Source organism: Chanodichthys erythropterus, chromosome 15 (genome assembly GCF_024489055.1).
Source record: "Chanodichthys erythropterus isolate Z2021 chromosome 15, ASM2448905v1, whole genome shotgun sequence".
NCBI lineage: Eukaryota > Metazoa > Chordata > Actinopteri > Cypriniformes > Xenocyprididae > Chanodichthys > Chanodichthys erythropterus.
The window spans coordinates 38745880-38763688 of NC_090235.1; the positions used below are offsets into that span (position 1 = coordinate 38745880).

At 45.4% G+C, this 17809-nt stretch overlaps 1 pseudogene; it reads right to left on the reverse strand.

Annotated features, from left to right (window-relative positions):
- Positions 1-400: 400 nt before the first annotated feature.
- LOC137037186 (uncharacterized) lies at positions 401-3796 on the reverse strand (annotated as a pseudogene).
- Between the last annotated feature and the right edge of the window lie 14013 nt (positions 3797-17809).

The window sequence follows — 17809 nt, forward strand, 5'->3', positions numbered from 1 at the left end:
CAGCGGCAGTATCAAAATTAAGCAGAGCACTGCAGCGGCAGTATCAGGTGAAGCACTGCAGCGGCAGTATCAAAATTAGGCGGAGCACTGCAGCAGCAGTATCAAATTAGGTCGGAGCACTGCAGCGGCAGTATCAAATTAGGTGGAGCACTGCATCGGCAGTATCATGTGGAGCACTGCAGCGGCAGTATCAAAATTAGGCGGAACACTGCAGTGGCAGTATCAAATTAGGTGGAGCACTGCAGCGGCAGTATCATGTGGAGCACTGCAGTGGCAGTATCAAAATTAGGCGGAACAGTGCAGCGGCAATATCAAATTAGGCAGAGCACTGCAACGGCAGTATCAAATAAAGCAAGATTTGGCAGGCATAGGTTGGATTGAGTTTCATGGGACGGCTATCCTAAAGAGAAGCAAGAGTTAGATGGGTTTGTTTGATGAGGCTGAGGTCGGAACGAATGTAAGACTGAAAGGTGTCTGAGGACCACCGACCCAGTAGTTTGATTTGATGATCTGGCAGACCTTTTTGGGCTGCGGTGGTGGCTGCTCCTATGCGGAAGGAGTGAGATGAATACAAGTGAGCTTGGATACCAGAGTGGGTGAGGATGTATTTAAGCTTTTTCTGGAACCAATGCCTAGTGACTAGAAGGTTGTTCTCATCAATGAAAAGCGGGTCAAGCGGAGAGGAGATCTGAACCTTCCTGTGTGCAAGGAAATAGGAAAGAGACTGATATGGCTGAATGGGTGTCGGAAGATTAAAGATATGGATGAAATTGCCGTTTTTTAATTGATCAGGAATCCGAAAAAGGCCAGGGTAAACATAGCATCCAGCGTTCTTGCTGTATCGGGGGGCATATGACCAGAACGGAGGAAAGTCAGGCATTTAGCTAAAAGATCAATGGTTAGAGGTTGCCTAGAATCAGGACGAGTGGGGTTGGTTTTTTGAATTCCTTTGATAAGGAGTGTGATCTGAGGGTTTGTTTGGCAGGGCATGGATGGCCATAGATTAGTTTATAGAAAAATTGAATGCCGCTAAGATAAACTTTGATAGTACTGGGTTGGATGGACTTAATCTGGTTGAGATATGAGATGAATGAAGACACTGAAAGGAGGGAAAAGTTGGTAAAAAAGGCTGGTTGTAGGAGGAATGGAATTGTTTGAAAGCTCTCCAAGCTGTCCAGTAGGGTTGTAATGTTCTGGGTGAGATGGCGTGGAATATTGAGGTGTGGAGATGTTTGAGTGGGTGAGCTACAGGAATATAAAGTCTGAATAAGGAGGAACTGGGTTTGGGTCTGGGTCCGCCTCCGGGGATAATGCTCTGAATTTCTGAAACAGAAAACGAGAGAGTGCGTCAGCGATTTGGTTTTGATGGCCTGGAATATGAATGGCTTTGAAGATGAACTGATTACAAGCGGATAACCAGGTGAGGCGTCTCAAGAGGGACATGATTTCAGGGCAATTTGAACGGCCTTTATTAATGCAGTGAACAGTGGCCAGATTATCACAGTGGAATTCTATGCTTTTAGAAGACCATTCGTGACCCCACAAAAAAGCAGCTATGACGACTGGATATAACTCAAAAAGAGCTGAGGATGCGGCACGTTGATTTGACTCAGAGAGCTCAGGAGGCCAGGTTGAAGCGAACCAATGACTCTTGTAAAAACCTCCAAAGCCAACTAAGGGAGCGGCATCTATAAACAGAGTGAGATCACTAGAATGAGATTGAATTTCCTCGTAAAAGAAAGTAAGGCCATTCCATTGTTTAAGAAACATGATCCATAGATTCAGATCGGCGAGACAAGATGGGGTTAGAGATATGGTATTATCCAATTCCTGAATAGAAGATGCAAGAGACAGCAAGTGGGAAATGAAGGGGCGTCCTTGAGGCACTATATGCATGGCGTAGTTTAAGTGGCCTAGCAGGGATAGCAAATCTCGTTTGCTGCACTGAGGTGCTTTCAGCAGATTGGATGAGATGGCGATTATCCTGTCTATTTTGTCTTTGGGAAGGGAAGCTTGGAATTTAACAGAGTCAAGGTTAATTCCAAGGAATTCTAGGAATGTGGTAGGGCCTGATGTTTTCTCTGGGGACAGTGGAAAAATTCCTGAACTGTGGAGAGGTGAGCAGCTGGAGGAAAGAAGTTCAGGGAAATGGTGAGAAAGTCATCCAGGAAATGCACCAGGTAAGGTGCGAAGTTGTTTTGCAGGATCCAGCAAAGTGCTTCTGACAGCAAGTCAAAAATTTTGGGACTACTTTTGCAGCCAAAAGTTAAACGCACTGAAAAATTTTCCTTTACAGCGGATGCCAAAAAGGTGCCAGAAATCTGGATGAATGGGCATGACTTTGAATGCTGAAGTGATGTCAACTTTTGCTAACCAGGCTCCGTAACCTGCATTTTTGATTAGATTGATGGCTTGGTCGATGTTATGGTAGCACAAGGAGAATTATTCTAGCGGGATGAGGCTGTTAATACTTGGATGAGTGCTGTTATGTGGAGCAGAGAGATCAATGATCATTAGTTTTTTCCCTGAAAATTTCCTTGTGGTTACACCGATGGGACTAATCCGAAACAATTTGAAAGGCGGGGAATCAAAGGGGCCAATCATAAATCCAGACTCTAGCTCTTTGGCTAGTAGGGTGTCAACTGCTTCAGGTTTGGCTATTGCAGACTGTAGGTTTTTGCAAATAAGGTTAGTGGTAGGCAAGCTTTCCAAACCAGGATTAAAACCTTCCTTTAAACCTGCAAGTAGATACTTTGTGAAGTTTTGGTCTGGGTGATGCGCCAGTTCGTGCGCTAAAGAGGAGACAATGATAGGAGAAGAAAGATACTTTTTCAATTCTTTATTGGAGTTTGGTGAGGAGTGATAGACAGGGCATACAGAGCGAGCATGAGCTCCACCACAGAAATGACACACATGAAGACATTTGCAGCGTTGTCTAGTACAGCCAAACTGATTGAAATTATTACATACTTGTCTGCCTGAAGTGAACCTGAAATTGCGGCTTTTGGAATTGCCCCTGGACTGTGGTACGTAAGATGTGGAATTTACAAATTGATAAGTGCCTGGATTATGGCCCAGATTGCTTGGAGGGGCAGGATTGAAAAGGGGGCACGTGGACGGCTCATGTGTGGCGGAATTACACAAAACGCAAGAGATGCTACGGCAACCCAGAAAAACCTTATTGTACAGCTCAAGAACGAGAGCTCCCCAATAAGGACATTGATTCCACTGGGTGACTCGAGCTGCGCATTTGGCTGAAAAAAGGCTGTAATAAGTGTAGAAATGGGTACCGCCGAAGGAGTGGGTTGGAGGCAAACCGTATAGATCGAGCCGCTGTTTGCGTTGTAACTTGCATGTTGCTTGGAGGATGCGGAGAGTTTTGGTGCGAGCGCACGAGCAGATCATGAAGCTGCACTTTTGCATTCCTCCGGGAGAAATGGATACCCGCGTTGGATAATGCTTGCCTGAGTGCGTTGACGGACCATTTCTCTACCGGAGGGACGGAAGGGGTTGCTGCTGAAGAGGATGATGATGATGATGAAGGATGAGATGCATCACGGTGAAGATCAGCTGAGCCCCGTGATGATCTAGATGGAGGAGGAGAAATTGGTCTTCTTGAGCGAGGTGTGTTGAGCTGGCTTGTGGAGCAATGAGACCGGCGACCTGGGCGATCAACAGGTGAAATATGATGTGAAGGAGGATCCAACCTGTTTGGAGAAAAACGTGCAGGAGTTTCTGGCACATTAGAATGCTCGTTGTCGGAGGGAAACGGTTTGATTTCCTGGAAGTCAGTCATGATGTGGTTTGGGTGGACCAAATGCCAAAAGAACTAACAACAGGAAGAGGTAAGATGCTGGTTTTATACCTCGGTATTAATTGGAAGATTAGATGGGCATACTCCTCCCGAAATTACGTTTAATAACTTCACTTGCCACTGATGTCACGGATTCATGTGCACGCGCACCACAAACTCAGGATCAAAGCCTGAGTTGATAGAGAAAGATGATGATAAGCATCATGGTACCAACAAATCCGGATTGTAGTGGTTTCGTTTTGTCAACTCAAAACTAATCCTTAATTGGATTAATGAATTAAACTTGGTAAACTGGGTCAAAGGAAAAACTAACACAGAAGACAAAAATCCAAAAACTCAAAGGCAACACAAACATAACCCTGACACCAGTGGCCTGTTGCACAAAGCTGGTTTCAGTTTCTACCCAGGTAAGTTCAAGATTAGTTTGAGCAAACTCTAGTTTTTCAGGCTCATGAAGGTGGATTGGTTTTTAGCCTGTTTCATTGCTATGGTTGCTTACGCTACACAGCTAACCTGCTCCGGAGCAGGTTTTATTCTGGGTTAGAGAACGCAAACCCAAACTCGACCAATCAGCTGTAAGTAAAGTGACCTGTATCTGATGCAATAAAGCCACTCCCCCTGTATCTATCGCTCCAAATTAAATCAGTTTATAGTGAAAAAATTTTAGAGACAAAATTGCTCATTTTCTGCTGTTAATTATTTATAATATTTATATTAAATAAATTATAATTATGTATAATTCATATGACATTAATAAAATTATAATTTTATTTGACAATATTAAACTTTGCTTTTAAATAAATATAATGCATGCATTAATATATAAAGCTTTAAAACAGGTTAAGCTTATATGTATTCTTTTGAGCTCTTTGTGAAACTATATAAATTATTTGGCTCATTTGTTTGATTCACGTGCATTGATATAGTCATATATAAGCACGTGATTCAGAGTTAATCGCAAACTTTGGATTAAACCTGAGTTGACAGAGAATGTTTATACCAAGCGTTGTGAGCCCACTGAGCCTGATCTAAACCAGTTTGGATTTATTTGGATTTGTCAACTCTAAACCTACTCTGAAACTCAGAGTTTGTTCAACTAGCTTCATGCAACAGGCCACAGGATACCGCCACCAGACAAAAACAGTATATCAAACCACTTGTCCATGAAAAATTATTTGTTTCATATTCAAATATTCAAATTATTCCATGGAATTTATTTGTGGGGAGAACATTTGTGCACATAATACAATTTCCAAGCAAGTAATGCTTGTTGGCAAAATTTAGAGAGAGAGAGAGAAAACGTTCATTTAAAAGGGGAAAATTTGCATTTAAAAAGAAAATCTAAGCCTATGGCATTGCGGATTGTGATAGAAATATTTCATGTCAACATGAAATGTACAGAAAATGCAGACTAAGGATGCTCAGGTCAAAGACCAGTCATATGATTAGCTTAGATCATTACAAACCAATCACCACAACAAATCACAGTAAAGAAGACATTGATTTTGACTTAAATGTGCATGTATCTTTCTATTCATTGAGACTCACTCGGTTGTTTTGACCAGTGATCTCCCGGCTGTAAATAAAACATTTCTGCAAAGAGCAGCTTGGAAGTCGTGTCAGGTATATGCTGCACAGCTAAGAAACAGAAGATCCTACATTCAAAAGACAACAAAAGTAACAGCTAAAGTGTGATTGAGGTAGTGAGGAATAGAAGTACTAAAGATTCTACACTCAAAACACAACAAAAGTAACAGCTAAAGTGTGATTGAGGTAGTGATAGTAGCTTCTTGACAGGACGCTGTCACCATACTTCAGGAAGTATTGTATCATATTGTAAGTATTCAGGAATTCAGGGAATTACCTCGAGATACTGTAGTATTATATTAACAACTAGGATGTTTAAATTGTCAGTGGTGAAGTCAGATTTGTATTGAGAACTTCCACGACAGGATATAGTAACAAACAATACTAACTCTAGTAAAAAAATCTGCAAATTCTTTGATAAAGTCTGTAATATGGTGCCCTGGTGGCCTGTACACAGTAGCCAGAACAAATTTCAAACATGATTTATTATTTATACTAGATAATGTTATGTAAAGCAGCATCCCTTCAAAAGAAATATATTTGAAACCAAACCTATAGAATTACTGAATATATTACAATAAATTGCAACAACACCTCTCCCTTTGCCCTTCAGACAATGCTCATGTTTATAACAGTAATCTTAAGGGGTAGACTCATATAAAGGGGTCATGAATTGAGAAATCAGCTTTTCCTTTAGCTTTTGATATATAAGAGGTCATCATACTATAAGAATATCCTTTAAGTTTCAGAACTGAAAACTTCCTTTTTAGTCCAATAAAAGCTTTTATTGACACCAGACCCATTGAATGACTGATCCTGGAATGTGCCTATTTATGATGGGTGAAACGCCACCTCTGCAGAAGAAATCAATGCCTACTTCATCATTGAAATGTTAACCCCACCCACTGGTGTGTTAGTGAGACAGAGGAGAGAAGAGCGATACAACAGGACAAAAATAACTACCTTTCAAAGGATCCTTATGATAGAAATATGGTTGAGTCATTCCACGAAATCTGTGCCTTTTGCATCCCTAAGAAATAACCAGACATAGAAGTACTATAACAGCAAATAAATTTGTAATTTAAAAACATATCAATACTGTGCATTGTTTTATCAATATTACACAAAAGTAAAGTCAATTTAATATTATTTTAAATAATTACAATTGCATTTATTCTCATAAGGGTAAGGTTTTTGGCCTGTCCCTTGCTATGATTGTTCTTTTTCAGCAGGAGTTTTAATTTGCAAACTGAATGCAAAATTATACAAAAATCACTTTTGCATGTTGTTCTAAGTATAGTCTTATTGTCAAGCAATGTTTTAGCAGAAGTATATATTATTTTTTATAAAATATATATCATTTTATCCTCTCTATATTTAACATTTATCTGTGTCAAATGCAAACATTTTAAAAAGTCATCCCAGGTGTATTATTGTTGTCTATATTATTCAGTGTGGGTGGCATATGAATATCAGTTACATTTTTAGTTAGTATTTGTAGTATTGGTAGTATTACTATTGTTGGTACAGGAATCTCGTAATTCAAGTATGAACTATTTAAATGTATTATATAAACTTAATATATAATATATTTTAACCCTAACAGAGTGTGTAGCTTTTCATTTCTTAAACAACCATGTTGGAATATGTATCATGGCCATATTCCAGGATGACAAGGCCAGTATTTATCAGGGTTAAAGAATGGTTCAGAGAGCATAAAGAATCATTTTCACACATGAATGGGCACTTCTGAGTCCTGACTTTAACCTCAATGTAAGACTAACCTCTTGATGGAAATAAATGTTCTGATGTTATTTCCATCAGGAGGTTCATACATTTTTGGTTAAGATCTTGTATTGACAATGCAAGAGGTGAGCACTCTGCAGAGTCTCTTCCAGCACATCCCAAAGACTTACACTGAGGTTAAAGTCAGGACTCTGAAGTGCCCATTCATGTGTGAAAATGATTCTTTGTGCTCTGTGAACCATTCTTTCACAGTTTTAATATTTTAAAATACTTTGAATATTGGCATTGTCATCCTAGATTATGGCCATGTGTCTTTCAACACATTTGTTTAAGAAAAGAAAAGCTACACACTACATCTCTTAGGGTTAAAAGAACCATTGCCAAATATATAACATGCTAGAAACATAATAATCACTGTAATAATGATCCATTCATAGGTTCTTAAGTATTTACCTATTAAAATCCAAACAACAACCTTTTGTTTTGGCCGGGCACGGCGGGCAGTAAATATTTTAAGCTCTGTGAGGGGACACACTGACACAGACAAAATGTATGGACGCATTGGTCTAATTACAGTAGCCTTAAAACATTTAAATTGTGCATATGCACAGATTTGATCTTAGAGTGTTAAATCCACAGCAACGCTCATATTTATAAAAACATGGAAAAGTGCTAAAGCCACATCAGAGTCTGAACAGATGTACAGTACAAACTTTTCCTTGTCAGATTACTGCAGGTTTTTTGGAAATCTAAGCTATTCTTACAGCTCGCCATTCTAAATTAAATGATTTGGACAATGACTGGTGATCTTTTATATGTAAATGACATTAATTAGGTGTTGTTTACAACACTGAGAACTAAAACCATTCAGTTTCAGGATTATTTGCGATTTATTTGCGATTTAGGCTATATATTTAACATCTGAAAGAGAGACATACGCTCGTTTTCTGTGTGTACGTTCATTCTAAGAATCTCACATACGCACATCTGAGAAATGATCGTAAGGTCAAATTTAGGATGCTTTCTGTGCAACATTCTATAAGTAAGGCTCTTGATCTTTTAGAAACTGAATGTTTCACTAATACAGCCATGCAAAGTGAATGCAAAACAATATATAGTGAATTAAAAAGTAAGAAACTTTACAGTATTATGTAAAAAAATAAGTAGATTGTATGCTGAAGAATGTGTAGCATCATCCTTGTTACTCTGGTCAGTCCTGTTACCATAATGTCAATCCTGTTACTGTCATTAATTTCATAAATAATGTAAAAATAATATTTGAAATGGCCTTTCAAGTTTTTCAGTTGTAACAATCACATTATTTTGTTTTGGACAAAGCCCTTTTAATATCTCTCTTGTAAATATATATATTTTTCTTAATTGACAGGTGATCAGCCTTCAAAATTAGGATGTTTTTGGTCATCTGAATGACAAATATAAGATTTGTTTAAAAAATACCAAATTTTAAACAACCCCAGTGAAAAAAGGGACAAAAATACTGCTCATATATGTAAAAACTATTACATAGTTATAATTAAAACTGTAGTATATAGTGATGATTATGTCTGTAACAGGGTTGACAAAAATATCAAAACATGAGGAAGAAAAGTAGTAATAAAATAAAAAATGATATAGCCTGAGATGGCCCAATACAATTTCTTGTCATTTTAAGTTGTCTTCATTTTATAGATATAATTTTTTTTTAATTAAACTTATAATTTTTCAAAGTTCAAAAGGCGCCGATTTGGTGGAATGACCCGGTTATTAATTGTGGCAAGGGGGGCGTGGTTCAGCGGAATCTGCAACGGGAGAGAGAGGGAGGAGACGCGCTGTGACAGAGTGGATTAGACGCAAATAATAAACACCTGTCTCTTGTTTCAGTAATTGGCGTGGAGAGAATAGGCTTGTTTGAGATGAGCAAATTCTGCGCAGAATCGATCACCGGTGATCACCGCGAGATGCATGCCGGTTAGAAATGTGTCCGAGGGTGGTCCGCCTTGCTCTGATGTCATGCTGACGTGTGTCAAAAACCTCTCGCGAGGGCGAGGCGGACGTGTCGGATTCTGCAGTCGAGCGCAGTTCCTCTCCACCGACTGCGCTGACCAAAAGCACGATGGGAAACGACTTGATGACGGCACAGCTTAAAGCTTATTGGTTTAAACAACCGTGATGTATTGATCTGTTTTAAAATGTTTGATTTTAATACTCTAATACCATGTTTTTATGTGTATAACTTATGTGTGAATAGTCCTAGAGTCTCTGACAGTGCGATCTCTGTGAGTTATATGATAGTTATCAGATTTATAAAAATATATAAAAACATGTCTGTAATTAAAATAAAAATGATTGATCCACACATCTTTCGAATGGAAATAAATAACAAGTACTTTGGGTGTATTGTTCATTATGCATATAAAAAGAAACAGAACTTAAATTACATCAAGTTTATCAGCAAAAAAGCGCGAGTGTGAATCCCGCGATATCTGCCTTTGATCTCGTAGGTGTCTGATCCTCTTGATCCACTTCGAGAACAGAGAACTGTCCGTCTTGCCTGCACTTTTTTCACTCCTCCCCTTACCGCAGCCGCCTACTCTCGGCTACATTTCAGGCGAGGCTAGGCGCATCTCAAACAAGCCTAGTATTTAACGCCAGGAGAAACAGGAGCCTGCGAGAGAACCATTTTATTAAAACTCCCATTTTATTCAATGAATAATTATGATGAAATTTATGAGGAAAGTCTAAAAGAGAGAGGTTCACGCGGCCTCACAATTTCTGTAGTTACGAGATTCTAACTTGTAAAAAGTTTTCACATCCTTGCGTGATTACGGCATGTAAGCTGGGAGTTTTCTGAAAGCTCCCAGATGTACCACGTGGCTGCTGTACCACATGACCGCTGTAGATTCATAGGCATTGATAGTGGTGCCATAGAAATGCATAATTGCCAGTCCAAGGACGTGAACAGCTCCGTGAACAGCTCCGAATATAATGTCATGTGTTGTTATCTCAAGATTCCGGTAAATACGAGGTGGCGTGAACTCAGCATAAAGGTGCATTCACGCGGCCTCATAATTCCAGTAGTTACGAGATTCTAGCTTGTAAAAAGCGCTCACGTCCTCGTAGAGCTCGTAATTACAACTTGTAAGCTGGGAGTTTCACAGCAGACAAGCCCCTTATAACAGAGCATTCAAATAAGAGGGCTAAAATCAGGATAGCTAAAATGCCTTTTATTTCTAAATTATGACAATTTTTTATGTAAAAAGCATACTAACATTAAAAGTGCACCCCAGGAAACATTATAAAACAATAAAACAAAGCAATTCATGACCCCTTTAAAGTAATGTACACCGTGTGCAGAATTATTAGGCAAGTTGATTTTCTGATCATATTTTTTTCCAAGCACATTTTACCAATTCCAAACCACATCTTAAAAACTACTATTAATTTTGTATTTAAAGGTGTCCTAGAACCCTTTTTCACAAGATGTAATATAAGTCTAAGGTGTCCCCTGAATGTGTCTGTGAAGTTTCAGCTCAAAATACCCCATAGATTTTTTTTATTATTCAAATTTTTAACGACCTATTTTGGGGCATAATTAAAAATGCTCCGATTCTGTGCGTGTCCCCTTTAACCCTTTCGACCGTGAGTTTAAAATATTCTAACTGTCCCCCCAGAGTGAGTTTTTTTAAGGCGACCGTTATTTTAGAACGTTCGCCTTTAATGTTTCCATAGCGACGCGTCTTGCGTGTCACGAGCGCTGAATGCAGCAACAATAACACTGTATGACAGATGGATCACTATTATTTAGTTTTTCCTTTTTTATTTAAAATATTCGCAAAATTGCTTACCATGTCATCAACTATCTGATATTCCGATTCTCAAATATGTGTAAGTGAGTGTGCTTTGTCGTTTTAAAACCTTTATAAACGATCTTTATCTTGATCTATAATGCGAGATGGGCGCCGCCATCTTAGTTTGCGCTGCAGTTCACGGAGTCCTGTCAGTCGGATTTACAGCAGGTTAATTCATAATTTTCTTCCGAAATATATGCAAGTAAGTGGCTGGTGAACTGGAAGAATAATAGAGTAAACTTTATAGTTACTTAGGCCCATTATGTGTGTCTGATATGAATAAATGTCGCCAAATTATATTTGTTATTGCTGCTTCCACTGATGTCAGACATCAATGTGTAAATTATAAACGCATAATGTATTGTTTTAATGGTGCTTATGCATATTTAAATGTCTGAAACCTTAAAATAAACATTATGTTCCTGAAAACACTGCATAGCTGTGATATATGACAAGAGCTGCGCGCGTCAGTCTTGTAGCCAGAGCGCGAAAGCACAGTTTGAATCTGGCAGTTATGTGACGTCGCTGAACGTTCGAAATCCCATATGTGGTACCGTACGCCCAGGGGCACTGAAATAAAAACGTACTCGGTTACTAACGTAACCTCGGTTCCCTGAGATACGGAACGAGTACTGCGTATGGGGAAAGGTCTCCCTTTTTCCCCGCTGCTGAAGCCTTTTTCAATAACGCAGTGTAACTGCACCGTCATTGGTTCACTCATAGACAAGTTGTTGAACCAATGGCGGCGCGGCATAGCTGCGCGGCCTATGGCGACAAAGCGCGCGAATATTCCCGCCGAAATGGGCGGGGTATAGGGCTATATAAGCAGGCGTTTCGCCATAGGATTTCAGTGTCAATCGACTGAAGCGACGACCCTGAGCCGCAGCCTCGTGGCACGGCAAGTGACGCAGTACTCGTTCCGTATCTCAGGGAACCGAGGTTACGTTAGTAACCGGAGTACGTTCCCCTTTCGATACTTCACTCGTACTGCGTATGGGGGCAGATTCAACCACGCCGTGCCACGGCTGGGAACGATATAGCTTGCATTTGGCCACCCAGAGGGGGGCAAAAAGGACAAGCGGAGGCAAAGCCTAACCGAACCCATGGTTACACTGAAGGAAGATACTTCCTATGGTGGCGTGAAGCGGGACCTGTTGGAAGCCGCTAATCACACCGACAGGACCCGAGCTTGTAAGGTCGGGACATCGAGGTGATAGAACCTGACAAAGGTGGACGGCGAAGACCAGCCGGCCGCCTCACAGATGTCTTGGATGGAAACTCCGTTGGACCAAGCCCACGAGGAAGCCATTCCTCTGAGTGGAGTGGGCCCTGACTCCTATGGGGCAATTAGTGCCCAGTGAGGAGTAGCACAGGTTAATAGCATCCACTATCCAACGGGAAATGCGTTGTTTCGAGACCGGAGACCCTTTGGTGCGGCCGCCAAAACAAACAAAGAGCTGATCTGACTGTCTGAAAGACTGTGATCGGTCTATGTAGGTCCTCAATGCCCTGACTGGGCAGAGTAGCTGCAGCTCTGGTTCGTCCGCCGAGGGAGGAAGAGCAGAGAGCGAGATGACCTGAGCTCTAAACGGAGTTGAGAGCACTTTAGGGACGTAGCCATGCCTAGGTTTCAGAACGACCTTAGAGTCACCAGGCCCGAATTCGAGGCACGCAGGGTTCACGGAGAGGGCCTGCAAATACTCCAACACGCTTTACCGATGCTAGTGCTAGTAGCAGAGCGGTTTTTAGCGTTAGGGGCCTGAGGTCGGCTGAACCCATTGGTTCAAATGGGGCTCCTTTCAAGGCCCTGAGGACCAACGAGAGGTCCCAGGAGGGGAATAGTGAGAGGGCGAGGGGAGATTCAAACGCCTAGCACCTCTCAAAAACGGATCACGAGCCCGTTTCGTCCCACCGATTGGCCAGCAATAGGAGCGTGGGCAGCTGCAATGGCTGCTACGTAAACCTTAAGCGTGGAAGGGGAGCGCCCCATTTCCAAGCGTTCTTGGAGGAAAGACAGTATGGAAGATACGTCACTCTCCACAGGGTCTATGTTGCGTGTTGAACACCAATCAACAAAGACTGACCACTTCTGGTCGTAGAGCGCCTCGTAGATGGGGCTCTAGCCTGAGAAATGGTATTTAGGACGTCCTCGGGGAGGCTAGTCGGCTCCCATCGAGGGACCAGAGGTGCAGAGCCCAGAGCTGCGGCTGTGGGTGCCAGATTGTTCTGTTTGCCTGAGAGAGGAGGTCCCGTCTCAGGGGAATCGGCCACGGGGCTCTTAGAGAGAGCCTGAATAGCTCTGAGGACCAAACCTGGTTCCTCCAGAGCGGGGCCACCAGAAGGACTCTGTGCTGGTCTTCTCTGATACGCCTGATGACCTGGGGGATCAGTGCGATCGGAGGAAAGCATAAAGGAGCGTGCTGGGCCATGTGTGGGCCAGAGCATCTACTTCCTTCGAGAAAAATGTTGGGCAATGAGAGTTGTTTTCTGAGGCGAAGAGGGTCTACCTCTGCCTTCCCGAAGAACTCCCAGATCGTGAGGACCACTTGGGGGTAGAGCATCCACTCGTCGGAGGGGATGTTGCTCCGTGACAACATGTCCGCACCCAGATTGTTCCTGCCAGGAACATGAGTCGCTCTGAGCGACTGAAGCCTCGGAAGAGCCCATTCCAGCAGACGTTTCGCCAGAGCGCATAAGCGGCTGGACGAAAGACCGCCTTGGTGGTTCAGGTATGACACCACCGTCATACTGTCTGACCGAACTAGAACATGACGTCCCGTCAAGTAAGCCTGAAAGAACTGAAGGGCTTTCATCACTGCTAGCATCTCTAGACAGTTGATGTGTAAATGGCTTTCCTCGTGGCTCCACGAGCCGAAGGCCGGTCTGCCCTCGCACACAGCGCCCCAGCCCAAGTTGGAGGCGTCTGTTGAGAGCACCGTCCTCCGTGAGACCGCCTGTAAAGGGACTCCGCGTTGGAACCATACTGGATCCATCCAAGGTTTCAGGGCTAGAAGACAGGCCCGATTGACCTTGAGACATAGGCGGCCGTGCCGCCATGCGCTGGGAGGAACCCGGAACTTCAACCAGTACTGAAGAGGCCGCATCCGAAGAAGGCCTAGCTGCAGCACCGGGGAGGCGGAAGCCATCAGCCCTAGCAGCCTCTGGAAAAACTTCCAGAGGGAGATAGGCTTTGTTCGTGACAGATGCCGTGAGCTGCTGAATTGCCAGGGCGCGCTCTGGCGAGACTACTGCCGTCATACGGACCGAGTCGAAAACTGCTCCCAGAAACGAGATTCGTTGAGTGGGGCATAGCGAGCTCTTGGCTAAGTTGACCCTGAGACCCAGGCATTGTAGATGGCTGAGGAGCACGGATCTGTGGCGTTCCAGCTCGTCTCGCGAACGGGCTAAGATGAGCCAGTCGTCGAGATAATTCAGAACCCGGATTCCCATCTGTCTCAGAGGGGAAAGCGCCGCGTCCATGCACTTGGTGAAAGTGCGGGGAGCCAGAGACAGCCCGAAGGGCAGGACCGTATATTGGTATGCCACCCCTTCGTATGCGAATCTCAAGAATCGTCTGTGACGGGGGCTATCTGGATGTGAAAATACGCATCCTTCAGGTCCAGCGAGCAGAACCAGTCCTCGGGGCAAATGTGCGCGAGGATCTGCTTCAGCGTCAGCATTTTGAACTTCCGTCTCGTGAGGGAGTGATTCAAAAGCCTGAGGTCTAGGATGGGTCTGAGACCGCCATCCTTTTTGGGGACCAGAAAGTAGCGGCTGTAAAAGCCTGTCTCGCTCTCTGACGGAGGAACCATTTCCACAGCTCCTTTTTCCAGCAACGACATGACTTCGGCCCGGAGGACATGAGCGTCGTCCGGATTGACCGATGTTTGAAGCACCCCGGCGAAGCGGGGGGCCGTCGTGCAAACTGGAGCGAGTAGCCCTGGTTTACGATCCCCATGACCCATTCTGACACATCGGGGATGGCCTGCCAGGCCTCGGCCCGAGTGGGTAGGGGTTGAATAATGTTGGGTGACAGACCGCCGTTGAGAGGGTCGTACACCGCGAGGGGTGGAAGAGGAAATTTGCTCTTTTTGTGATGAGGTAAAAATTTGTCCGCCGTGAAAACGGCGTTTAGGTGGGCGCAACAGGTGTGGGCCCAGCTGTCACTTGGAGTATGTTTCCCACGCCCGGAAATAAACGAGGCGGAGGGGAAATTACCCGTGGGAGCTTTTGGGGTGGTCCGGTCGTAACGGGACGGTCCCCCATCCTCTTCCTGTCCGACGAATCAGGACGACTTCGGAGGCACCGGGTCCAGCACAATCCTGGGCCGGGGTCCCTGGCGCCTCGGGAAGGGAGGGCGCTTCGCAGGGCGCGAGCGCTGGCGATGCTCCTGGGGGCGGCGCTGCCTGTGTTGCAGGTGGGGCTGGTTTGTTCTGCTGAGCCGGCGCAGTCCTGGGGCGGCTAGACGCAGAAGCGGAGCTGGAGCGCTTAGGCAAGAAATGCCTCATAGCCTGAGACGATTTCTGCGCGGCAGTAAAGCGCTCAGTGAAGCCATCCACTGCAGGCCCGAAGAGACCAGAAGGCGAGACCGGGGCGTCTAAGAAGGCCGTCTTGTCTAGGTCTTTGATCTCCGTTAGGTTGAGCCACAGGTGGCGCTCCAACACGACCAGGCTGGCCATGGAACGACCGATGGCCTGGGCCGTAGCCTTCGTAGCTCGCAGGGCAAGATCCGTGGCGCTGCGGAGATCTTTGAAGGCTGGCGCGTCGATTCCAGACTCATCCAGAGAGCGGAGGAGTTTGGCCTGGAATGCTTGAAATATGGCCATGGTGTGGAGCGCAGAGGCTTGGCCCGCCGAGGTGTGAAGCCCGTCCAGCCAGAGTAGAGGTGGTCCGACAGGGCTTGGAAGGAAGGGCCCTCTTCGTCTTCCAACCCACAGCCGCGGAGGACAGAGGTGAGCAGCCACCGCTTCATCTAGGGGTGGCAAGCGCTCGTATCCCTTCTCCTCGGCGCCGTCGACGGCGGTGAGGGCGGAGCGGTGCGTAGTGTGGAGGCGGGCAGAGTAAGGAGCGCGCCACGACTTCGTCAGCTCTTCGTGGACCTCAGGAAAGAGGGCGCTGAACGCTGGCGAGGTGCTTGGCGGCGGCCTGGCAGAAACCATTCGTCCAGGCGGCTGCGGGCGGCTCCTCTGGAGGGGCCCACTCGAGGTCCAGCTCTTCAACGGCTCTAGACAGGATGCGGAAGAGCTCGGCATCCATGCCCTGGCCATGCTCGATGGGTTCCAAGGGAGGCGGTGGAGCGGGGTCTTCCGGCTCGCCAGCCCATCCTTCCGCTTCGGAAGCCGCAAGAGAACATGGAGTCGTCTTGTTAGTAGTATGTTCCCCGAATGAGACGAGGTCACTCGCTTCTGCGGAGGGACGCTGCTCAGGGCGAGAGAACAGAACTGGAGAGAGTTCCCTGGGAGGAGAGGGCGAGGCACGCGGGGGCTGGGCCGGCGTGAGCTCGCTCAACTCCTGGCGCTGAGTCGCTCTACCCCGCTGTCTTTTCCTCGCCGGACCGCGGGAGGAAGGGGAGACGGGAGGGCGCGAGCGGCGGCGAGATCGCCCTCAGTGAAGAAGGCGACCCGCGAGCGCAGGGAAGCGAGACTCATACACTCGGATTGCCGGCATGAGTCTGGAGCGAGCGCGCCGTCTGCGTGCGGCTTGCGCTGTCAAGCGACACACTCTCTGTGTCCATAGACGTCGTGCTGGGTGGCCCTGCAAGTACCACATGAGTGGCGGGGCATCGTGAGACGCCGCTGCCGTGGCGGCAATTGGGTGGCTCTTTTAGAGCGGCGAGGGCCGCGGAAGCTCTTAAAGCGGTGAAAACCGCTGGAAATCGCTCTTTTAGAGCGGCGTTTAAGCCGCGGATGAAGCTCTCAGGCGGCGCGCCGGATGGCGGCAGGGGACGCACAGGAAGCGGCCGGAAGCGGGAAGCGGGAGGCGGCGGCTCGGCGGCCGGCGCTAGAAGCTGCAGTCCGCGAGGGCGCCGGCTCTTTCTTCCACCGGCGAGTCCAGGCGAGTCCGCTGCGGGAGCCTCTTCAGACGGCGGCGAGAGCAGAAGGCGGCGAGCTTCTTCGGCTTCAGGCGGAGATCAGCGAAGAGAAGTAGATGTCGTCGCTGAAGGAGAAAACACTGAAATCCTATGGCGAAACGCCTGCTTATATAGCCCTATACCCCGCCCATTTCGGCGGGAATATTCGCGCGCTTTGTCGCCATAGGCCGCGCAGCTATGCCGCGCCGCCATTGGTTCAACAACTTGTCTATGAGTGAACCAATGACGGTGCAGTTACACTGCGTTATTGAAAAAGGCTTCAGCAGCGGGGAAAAAGGGAGACCTTTCCCCATACGCAGTACGAGTGAAGTATCGAAAGGGAATCCCATATGTGGGACCGTACCGCTCAAAGGGTTAAATGCTCGCGTTCCCTGCCCCCAAGCTCGTGACTCTATAATACATTGCATAAACAAAGTTCACACAGCTATTATAATCCTCAAACTGGATTTTTACAAAGTGTTCATCATGCAGCATATCAGATCATGTAAGTATAGTATATATTTGGATGTTTACATTTGATGAATGAATTATATCTGAATGAGTTTGATAGTATGCTGCAGTTAACGGGGCTAAAGCTAACGTTACACACTGTTGGAGAGATTTATAATGAATGAAGTTTATTGTTGTGAACACCAGTCAAGATGACATTCCAGGGACCAGTTTACGACAGGGCCCCTCTCTAACTGCTGGTGTGTAGGAAGATGTGCCACACCGTGATTGGAT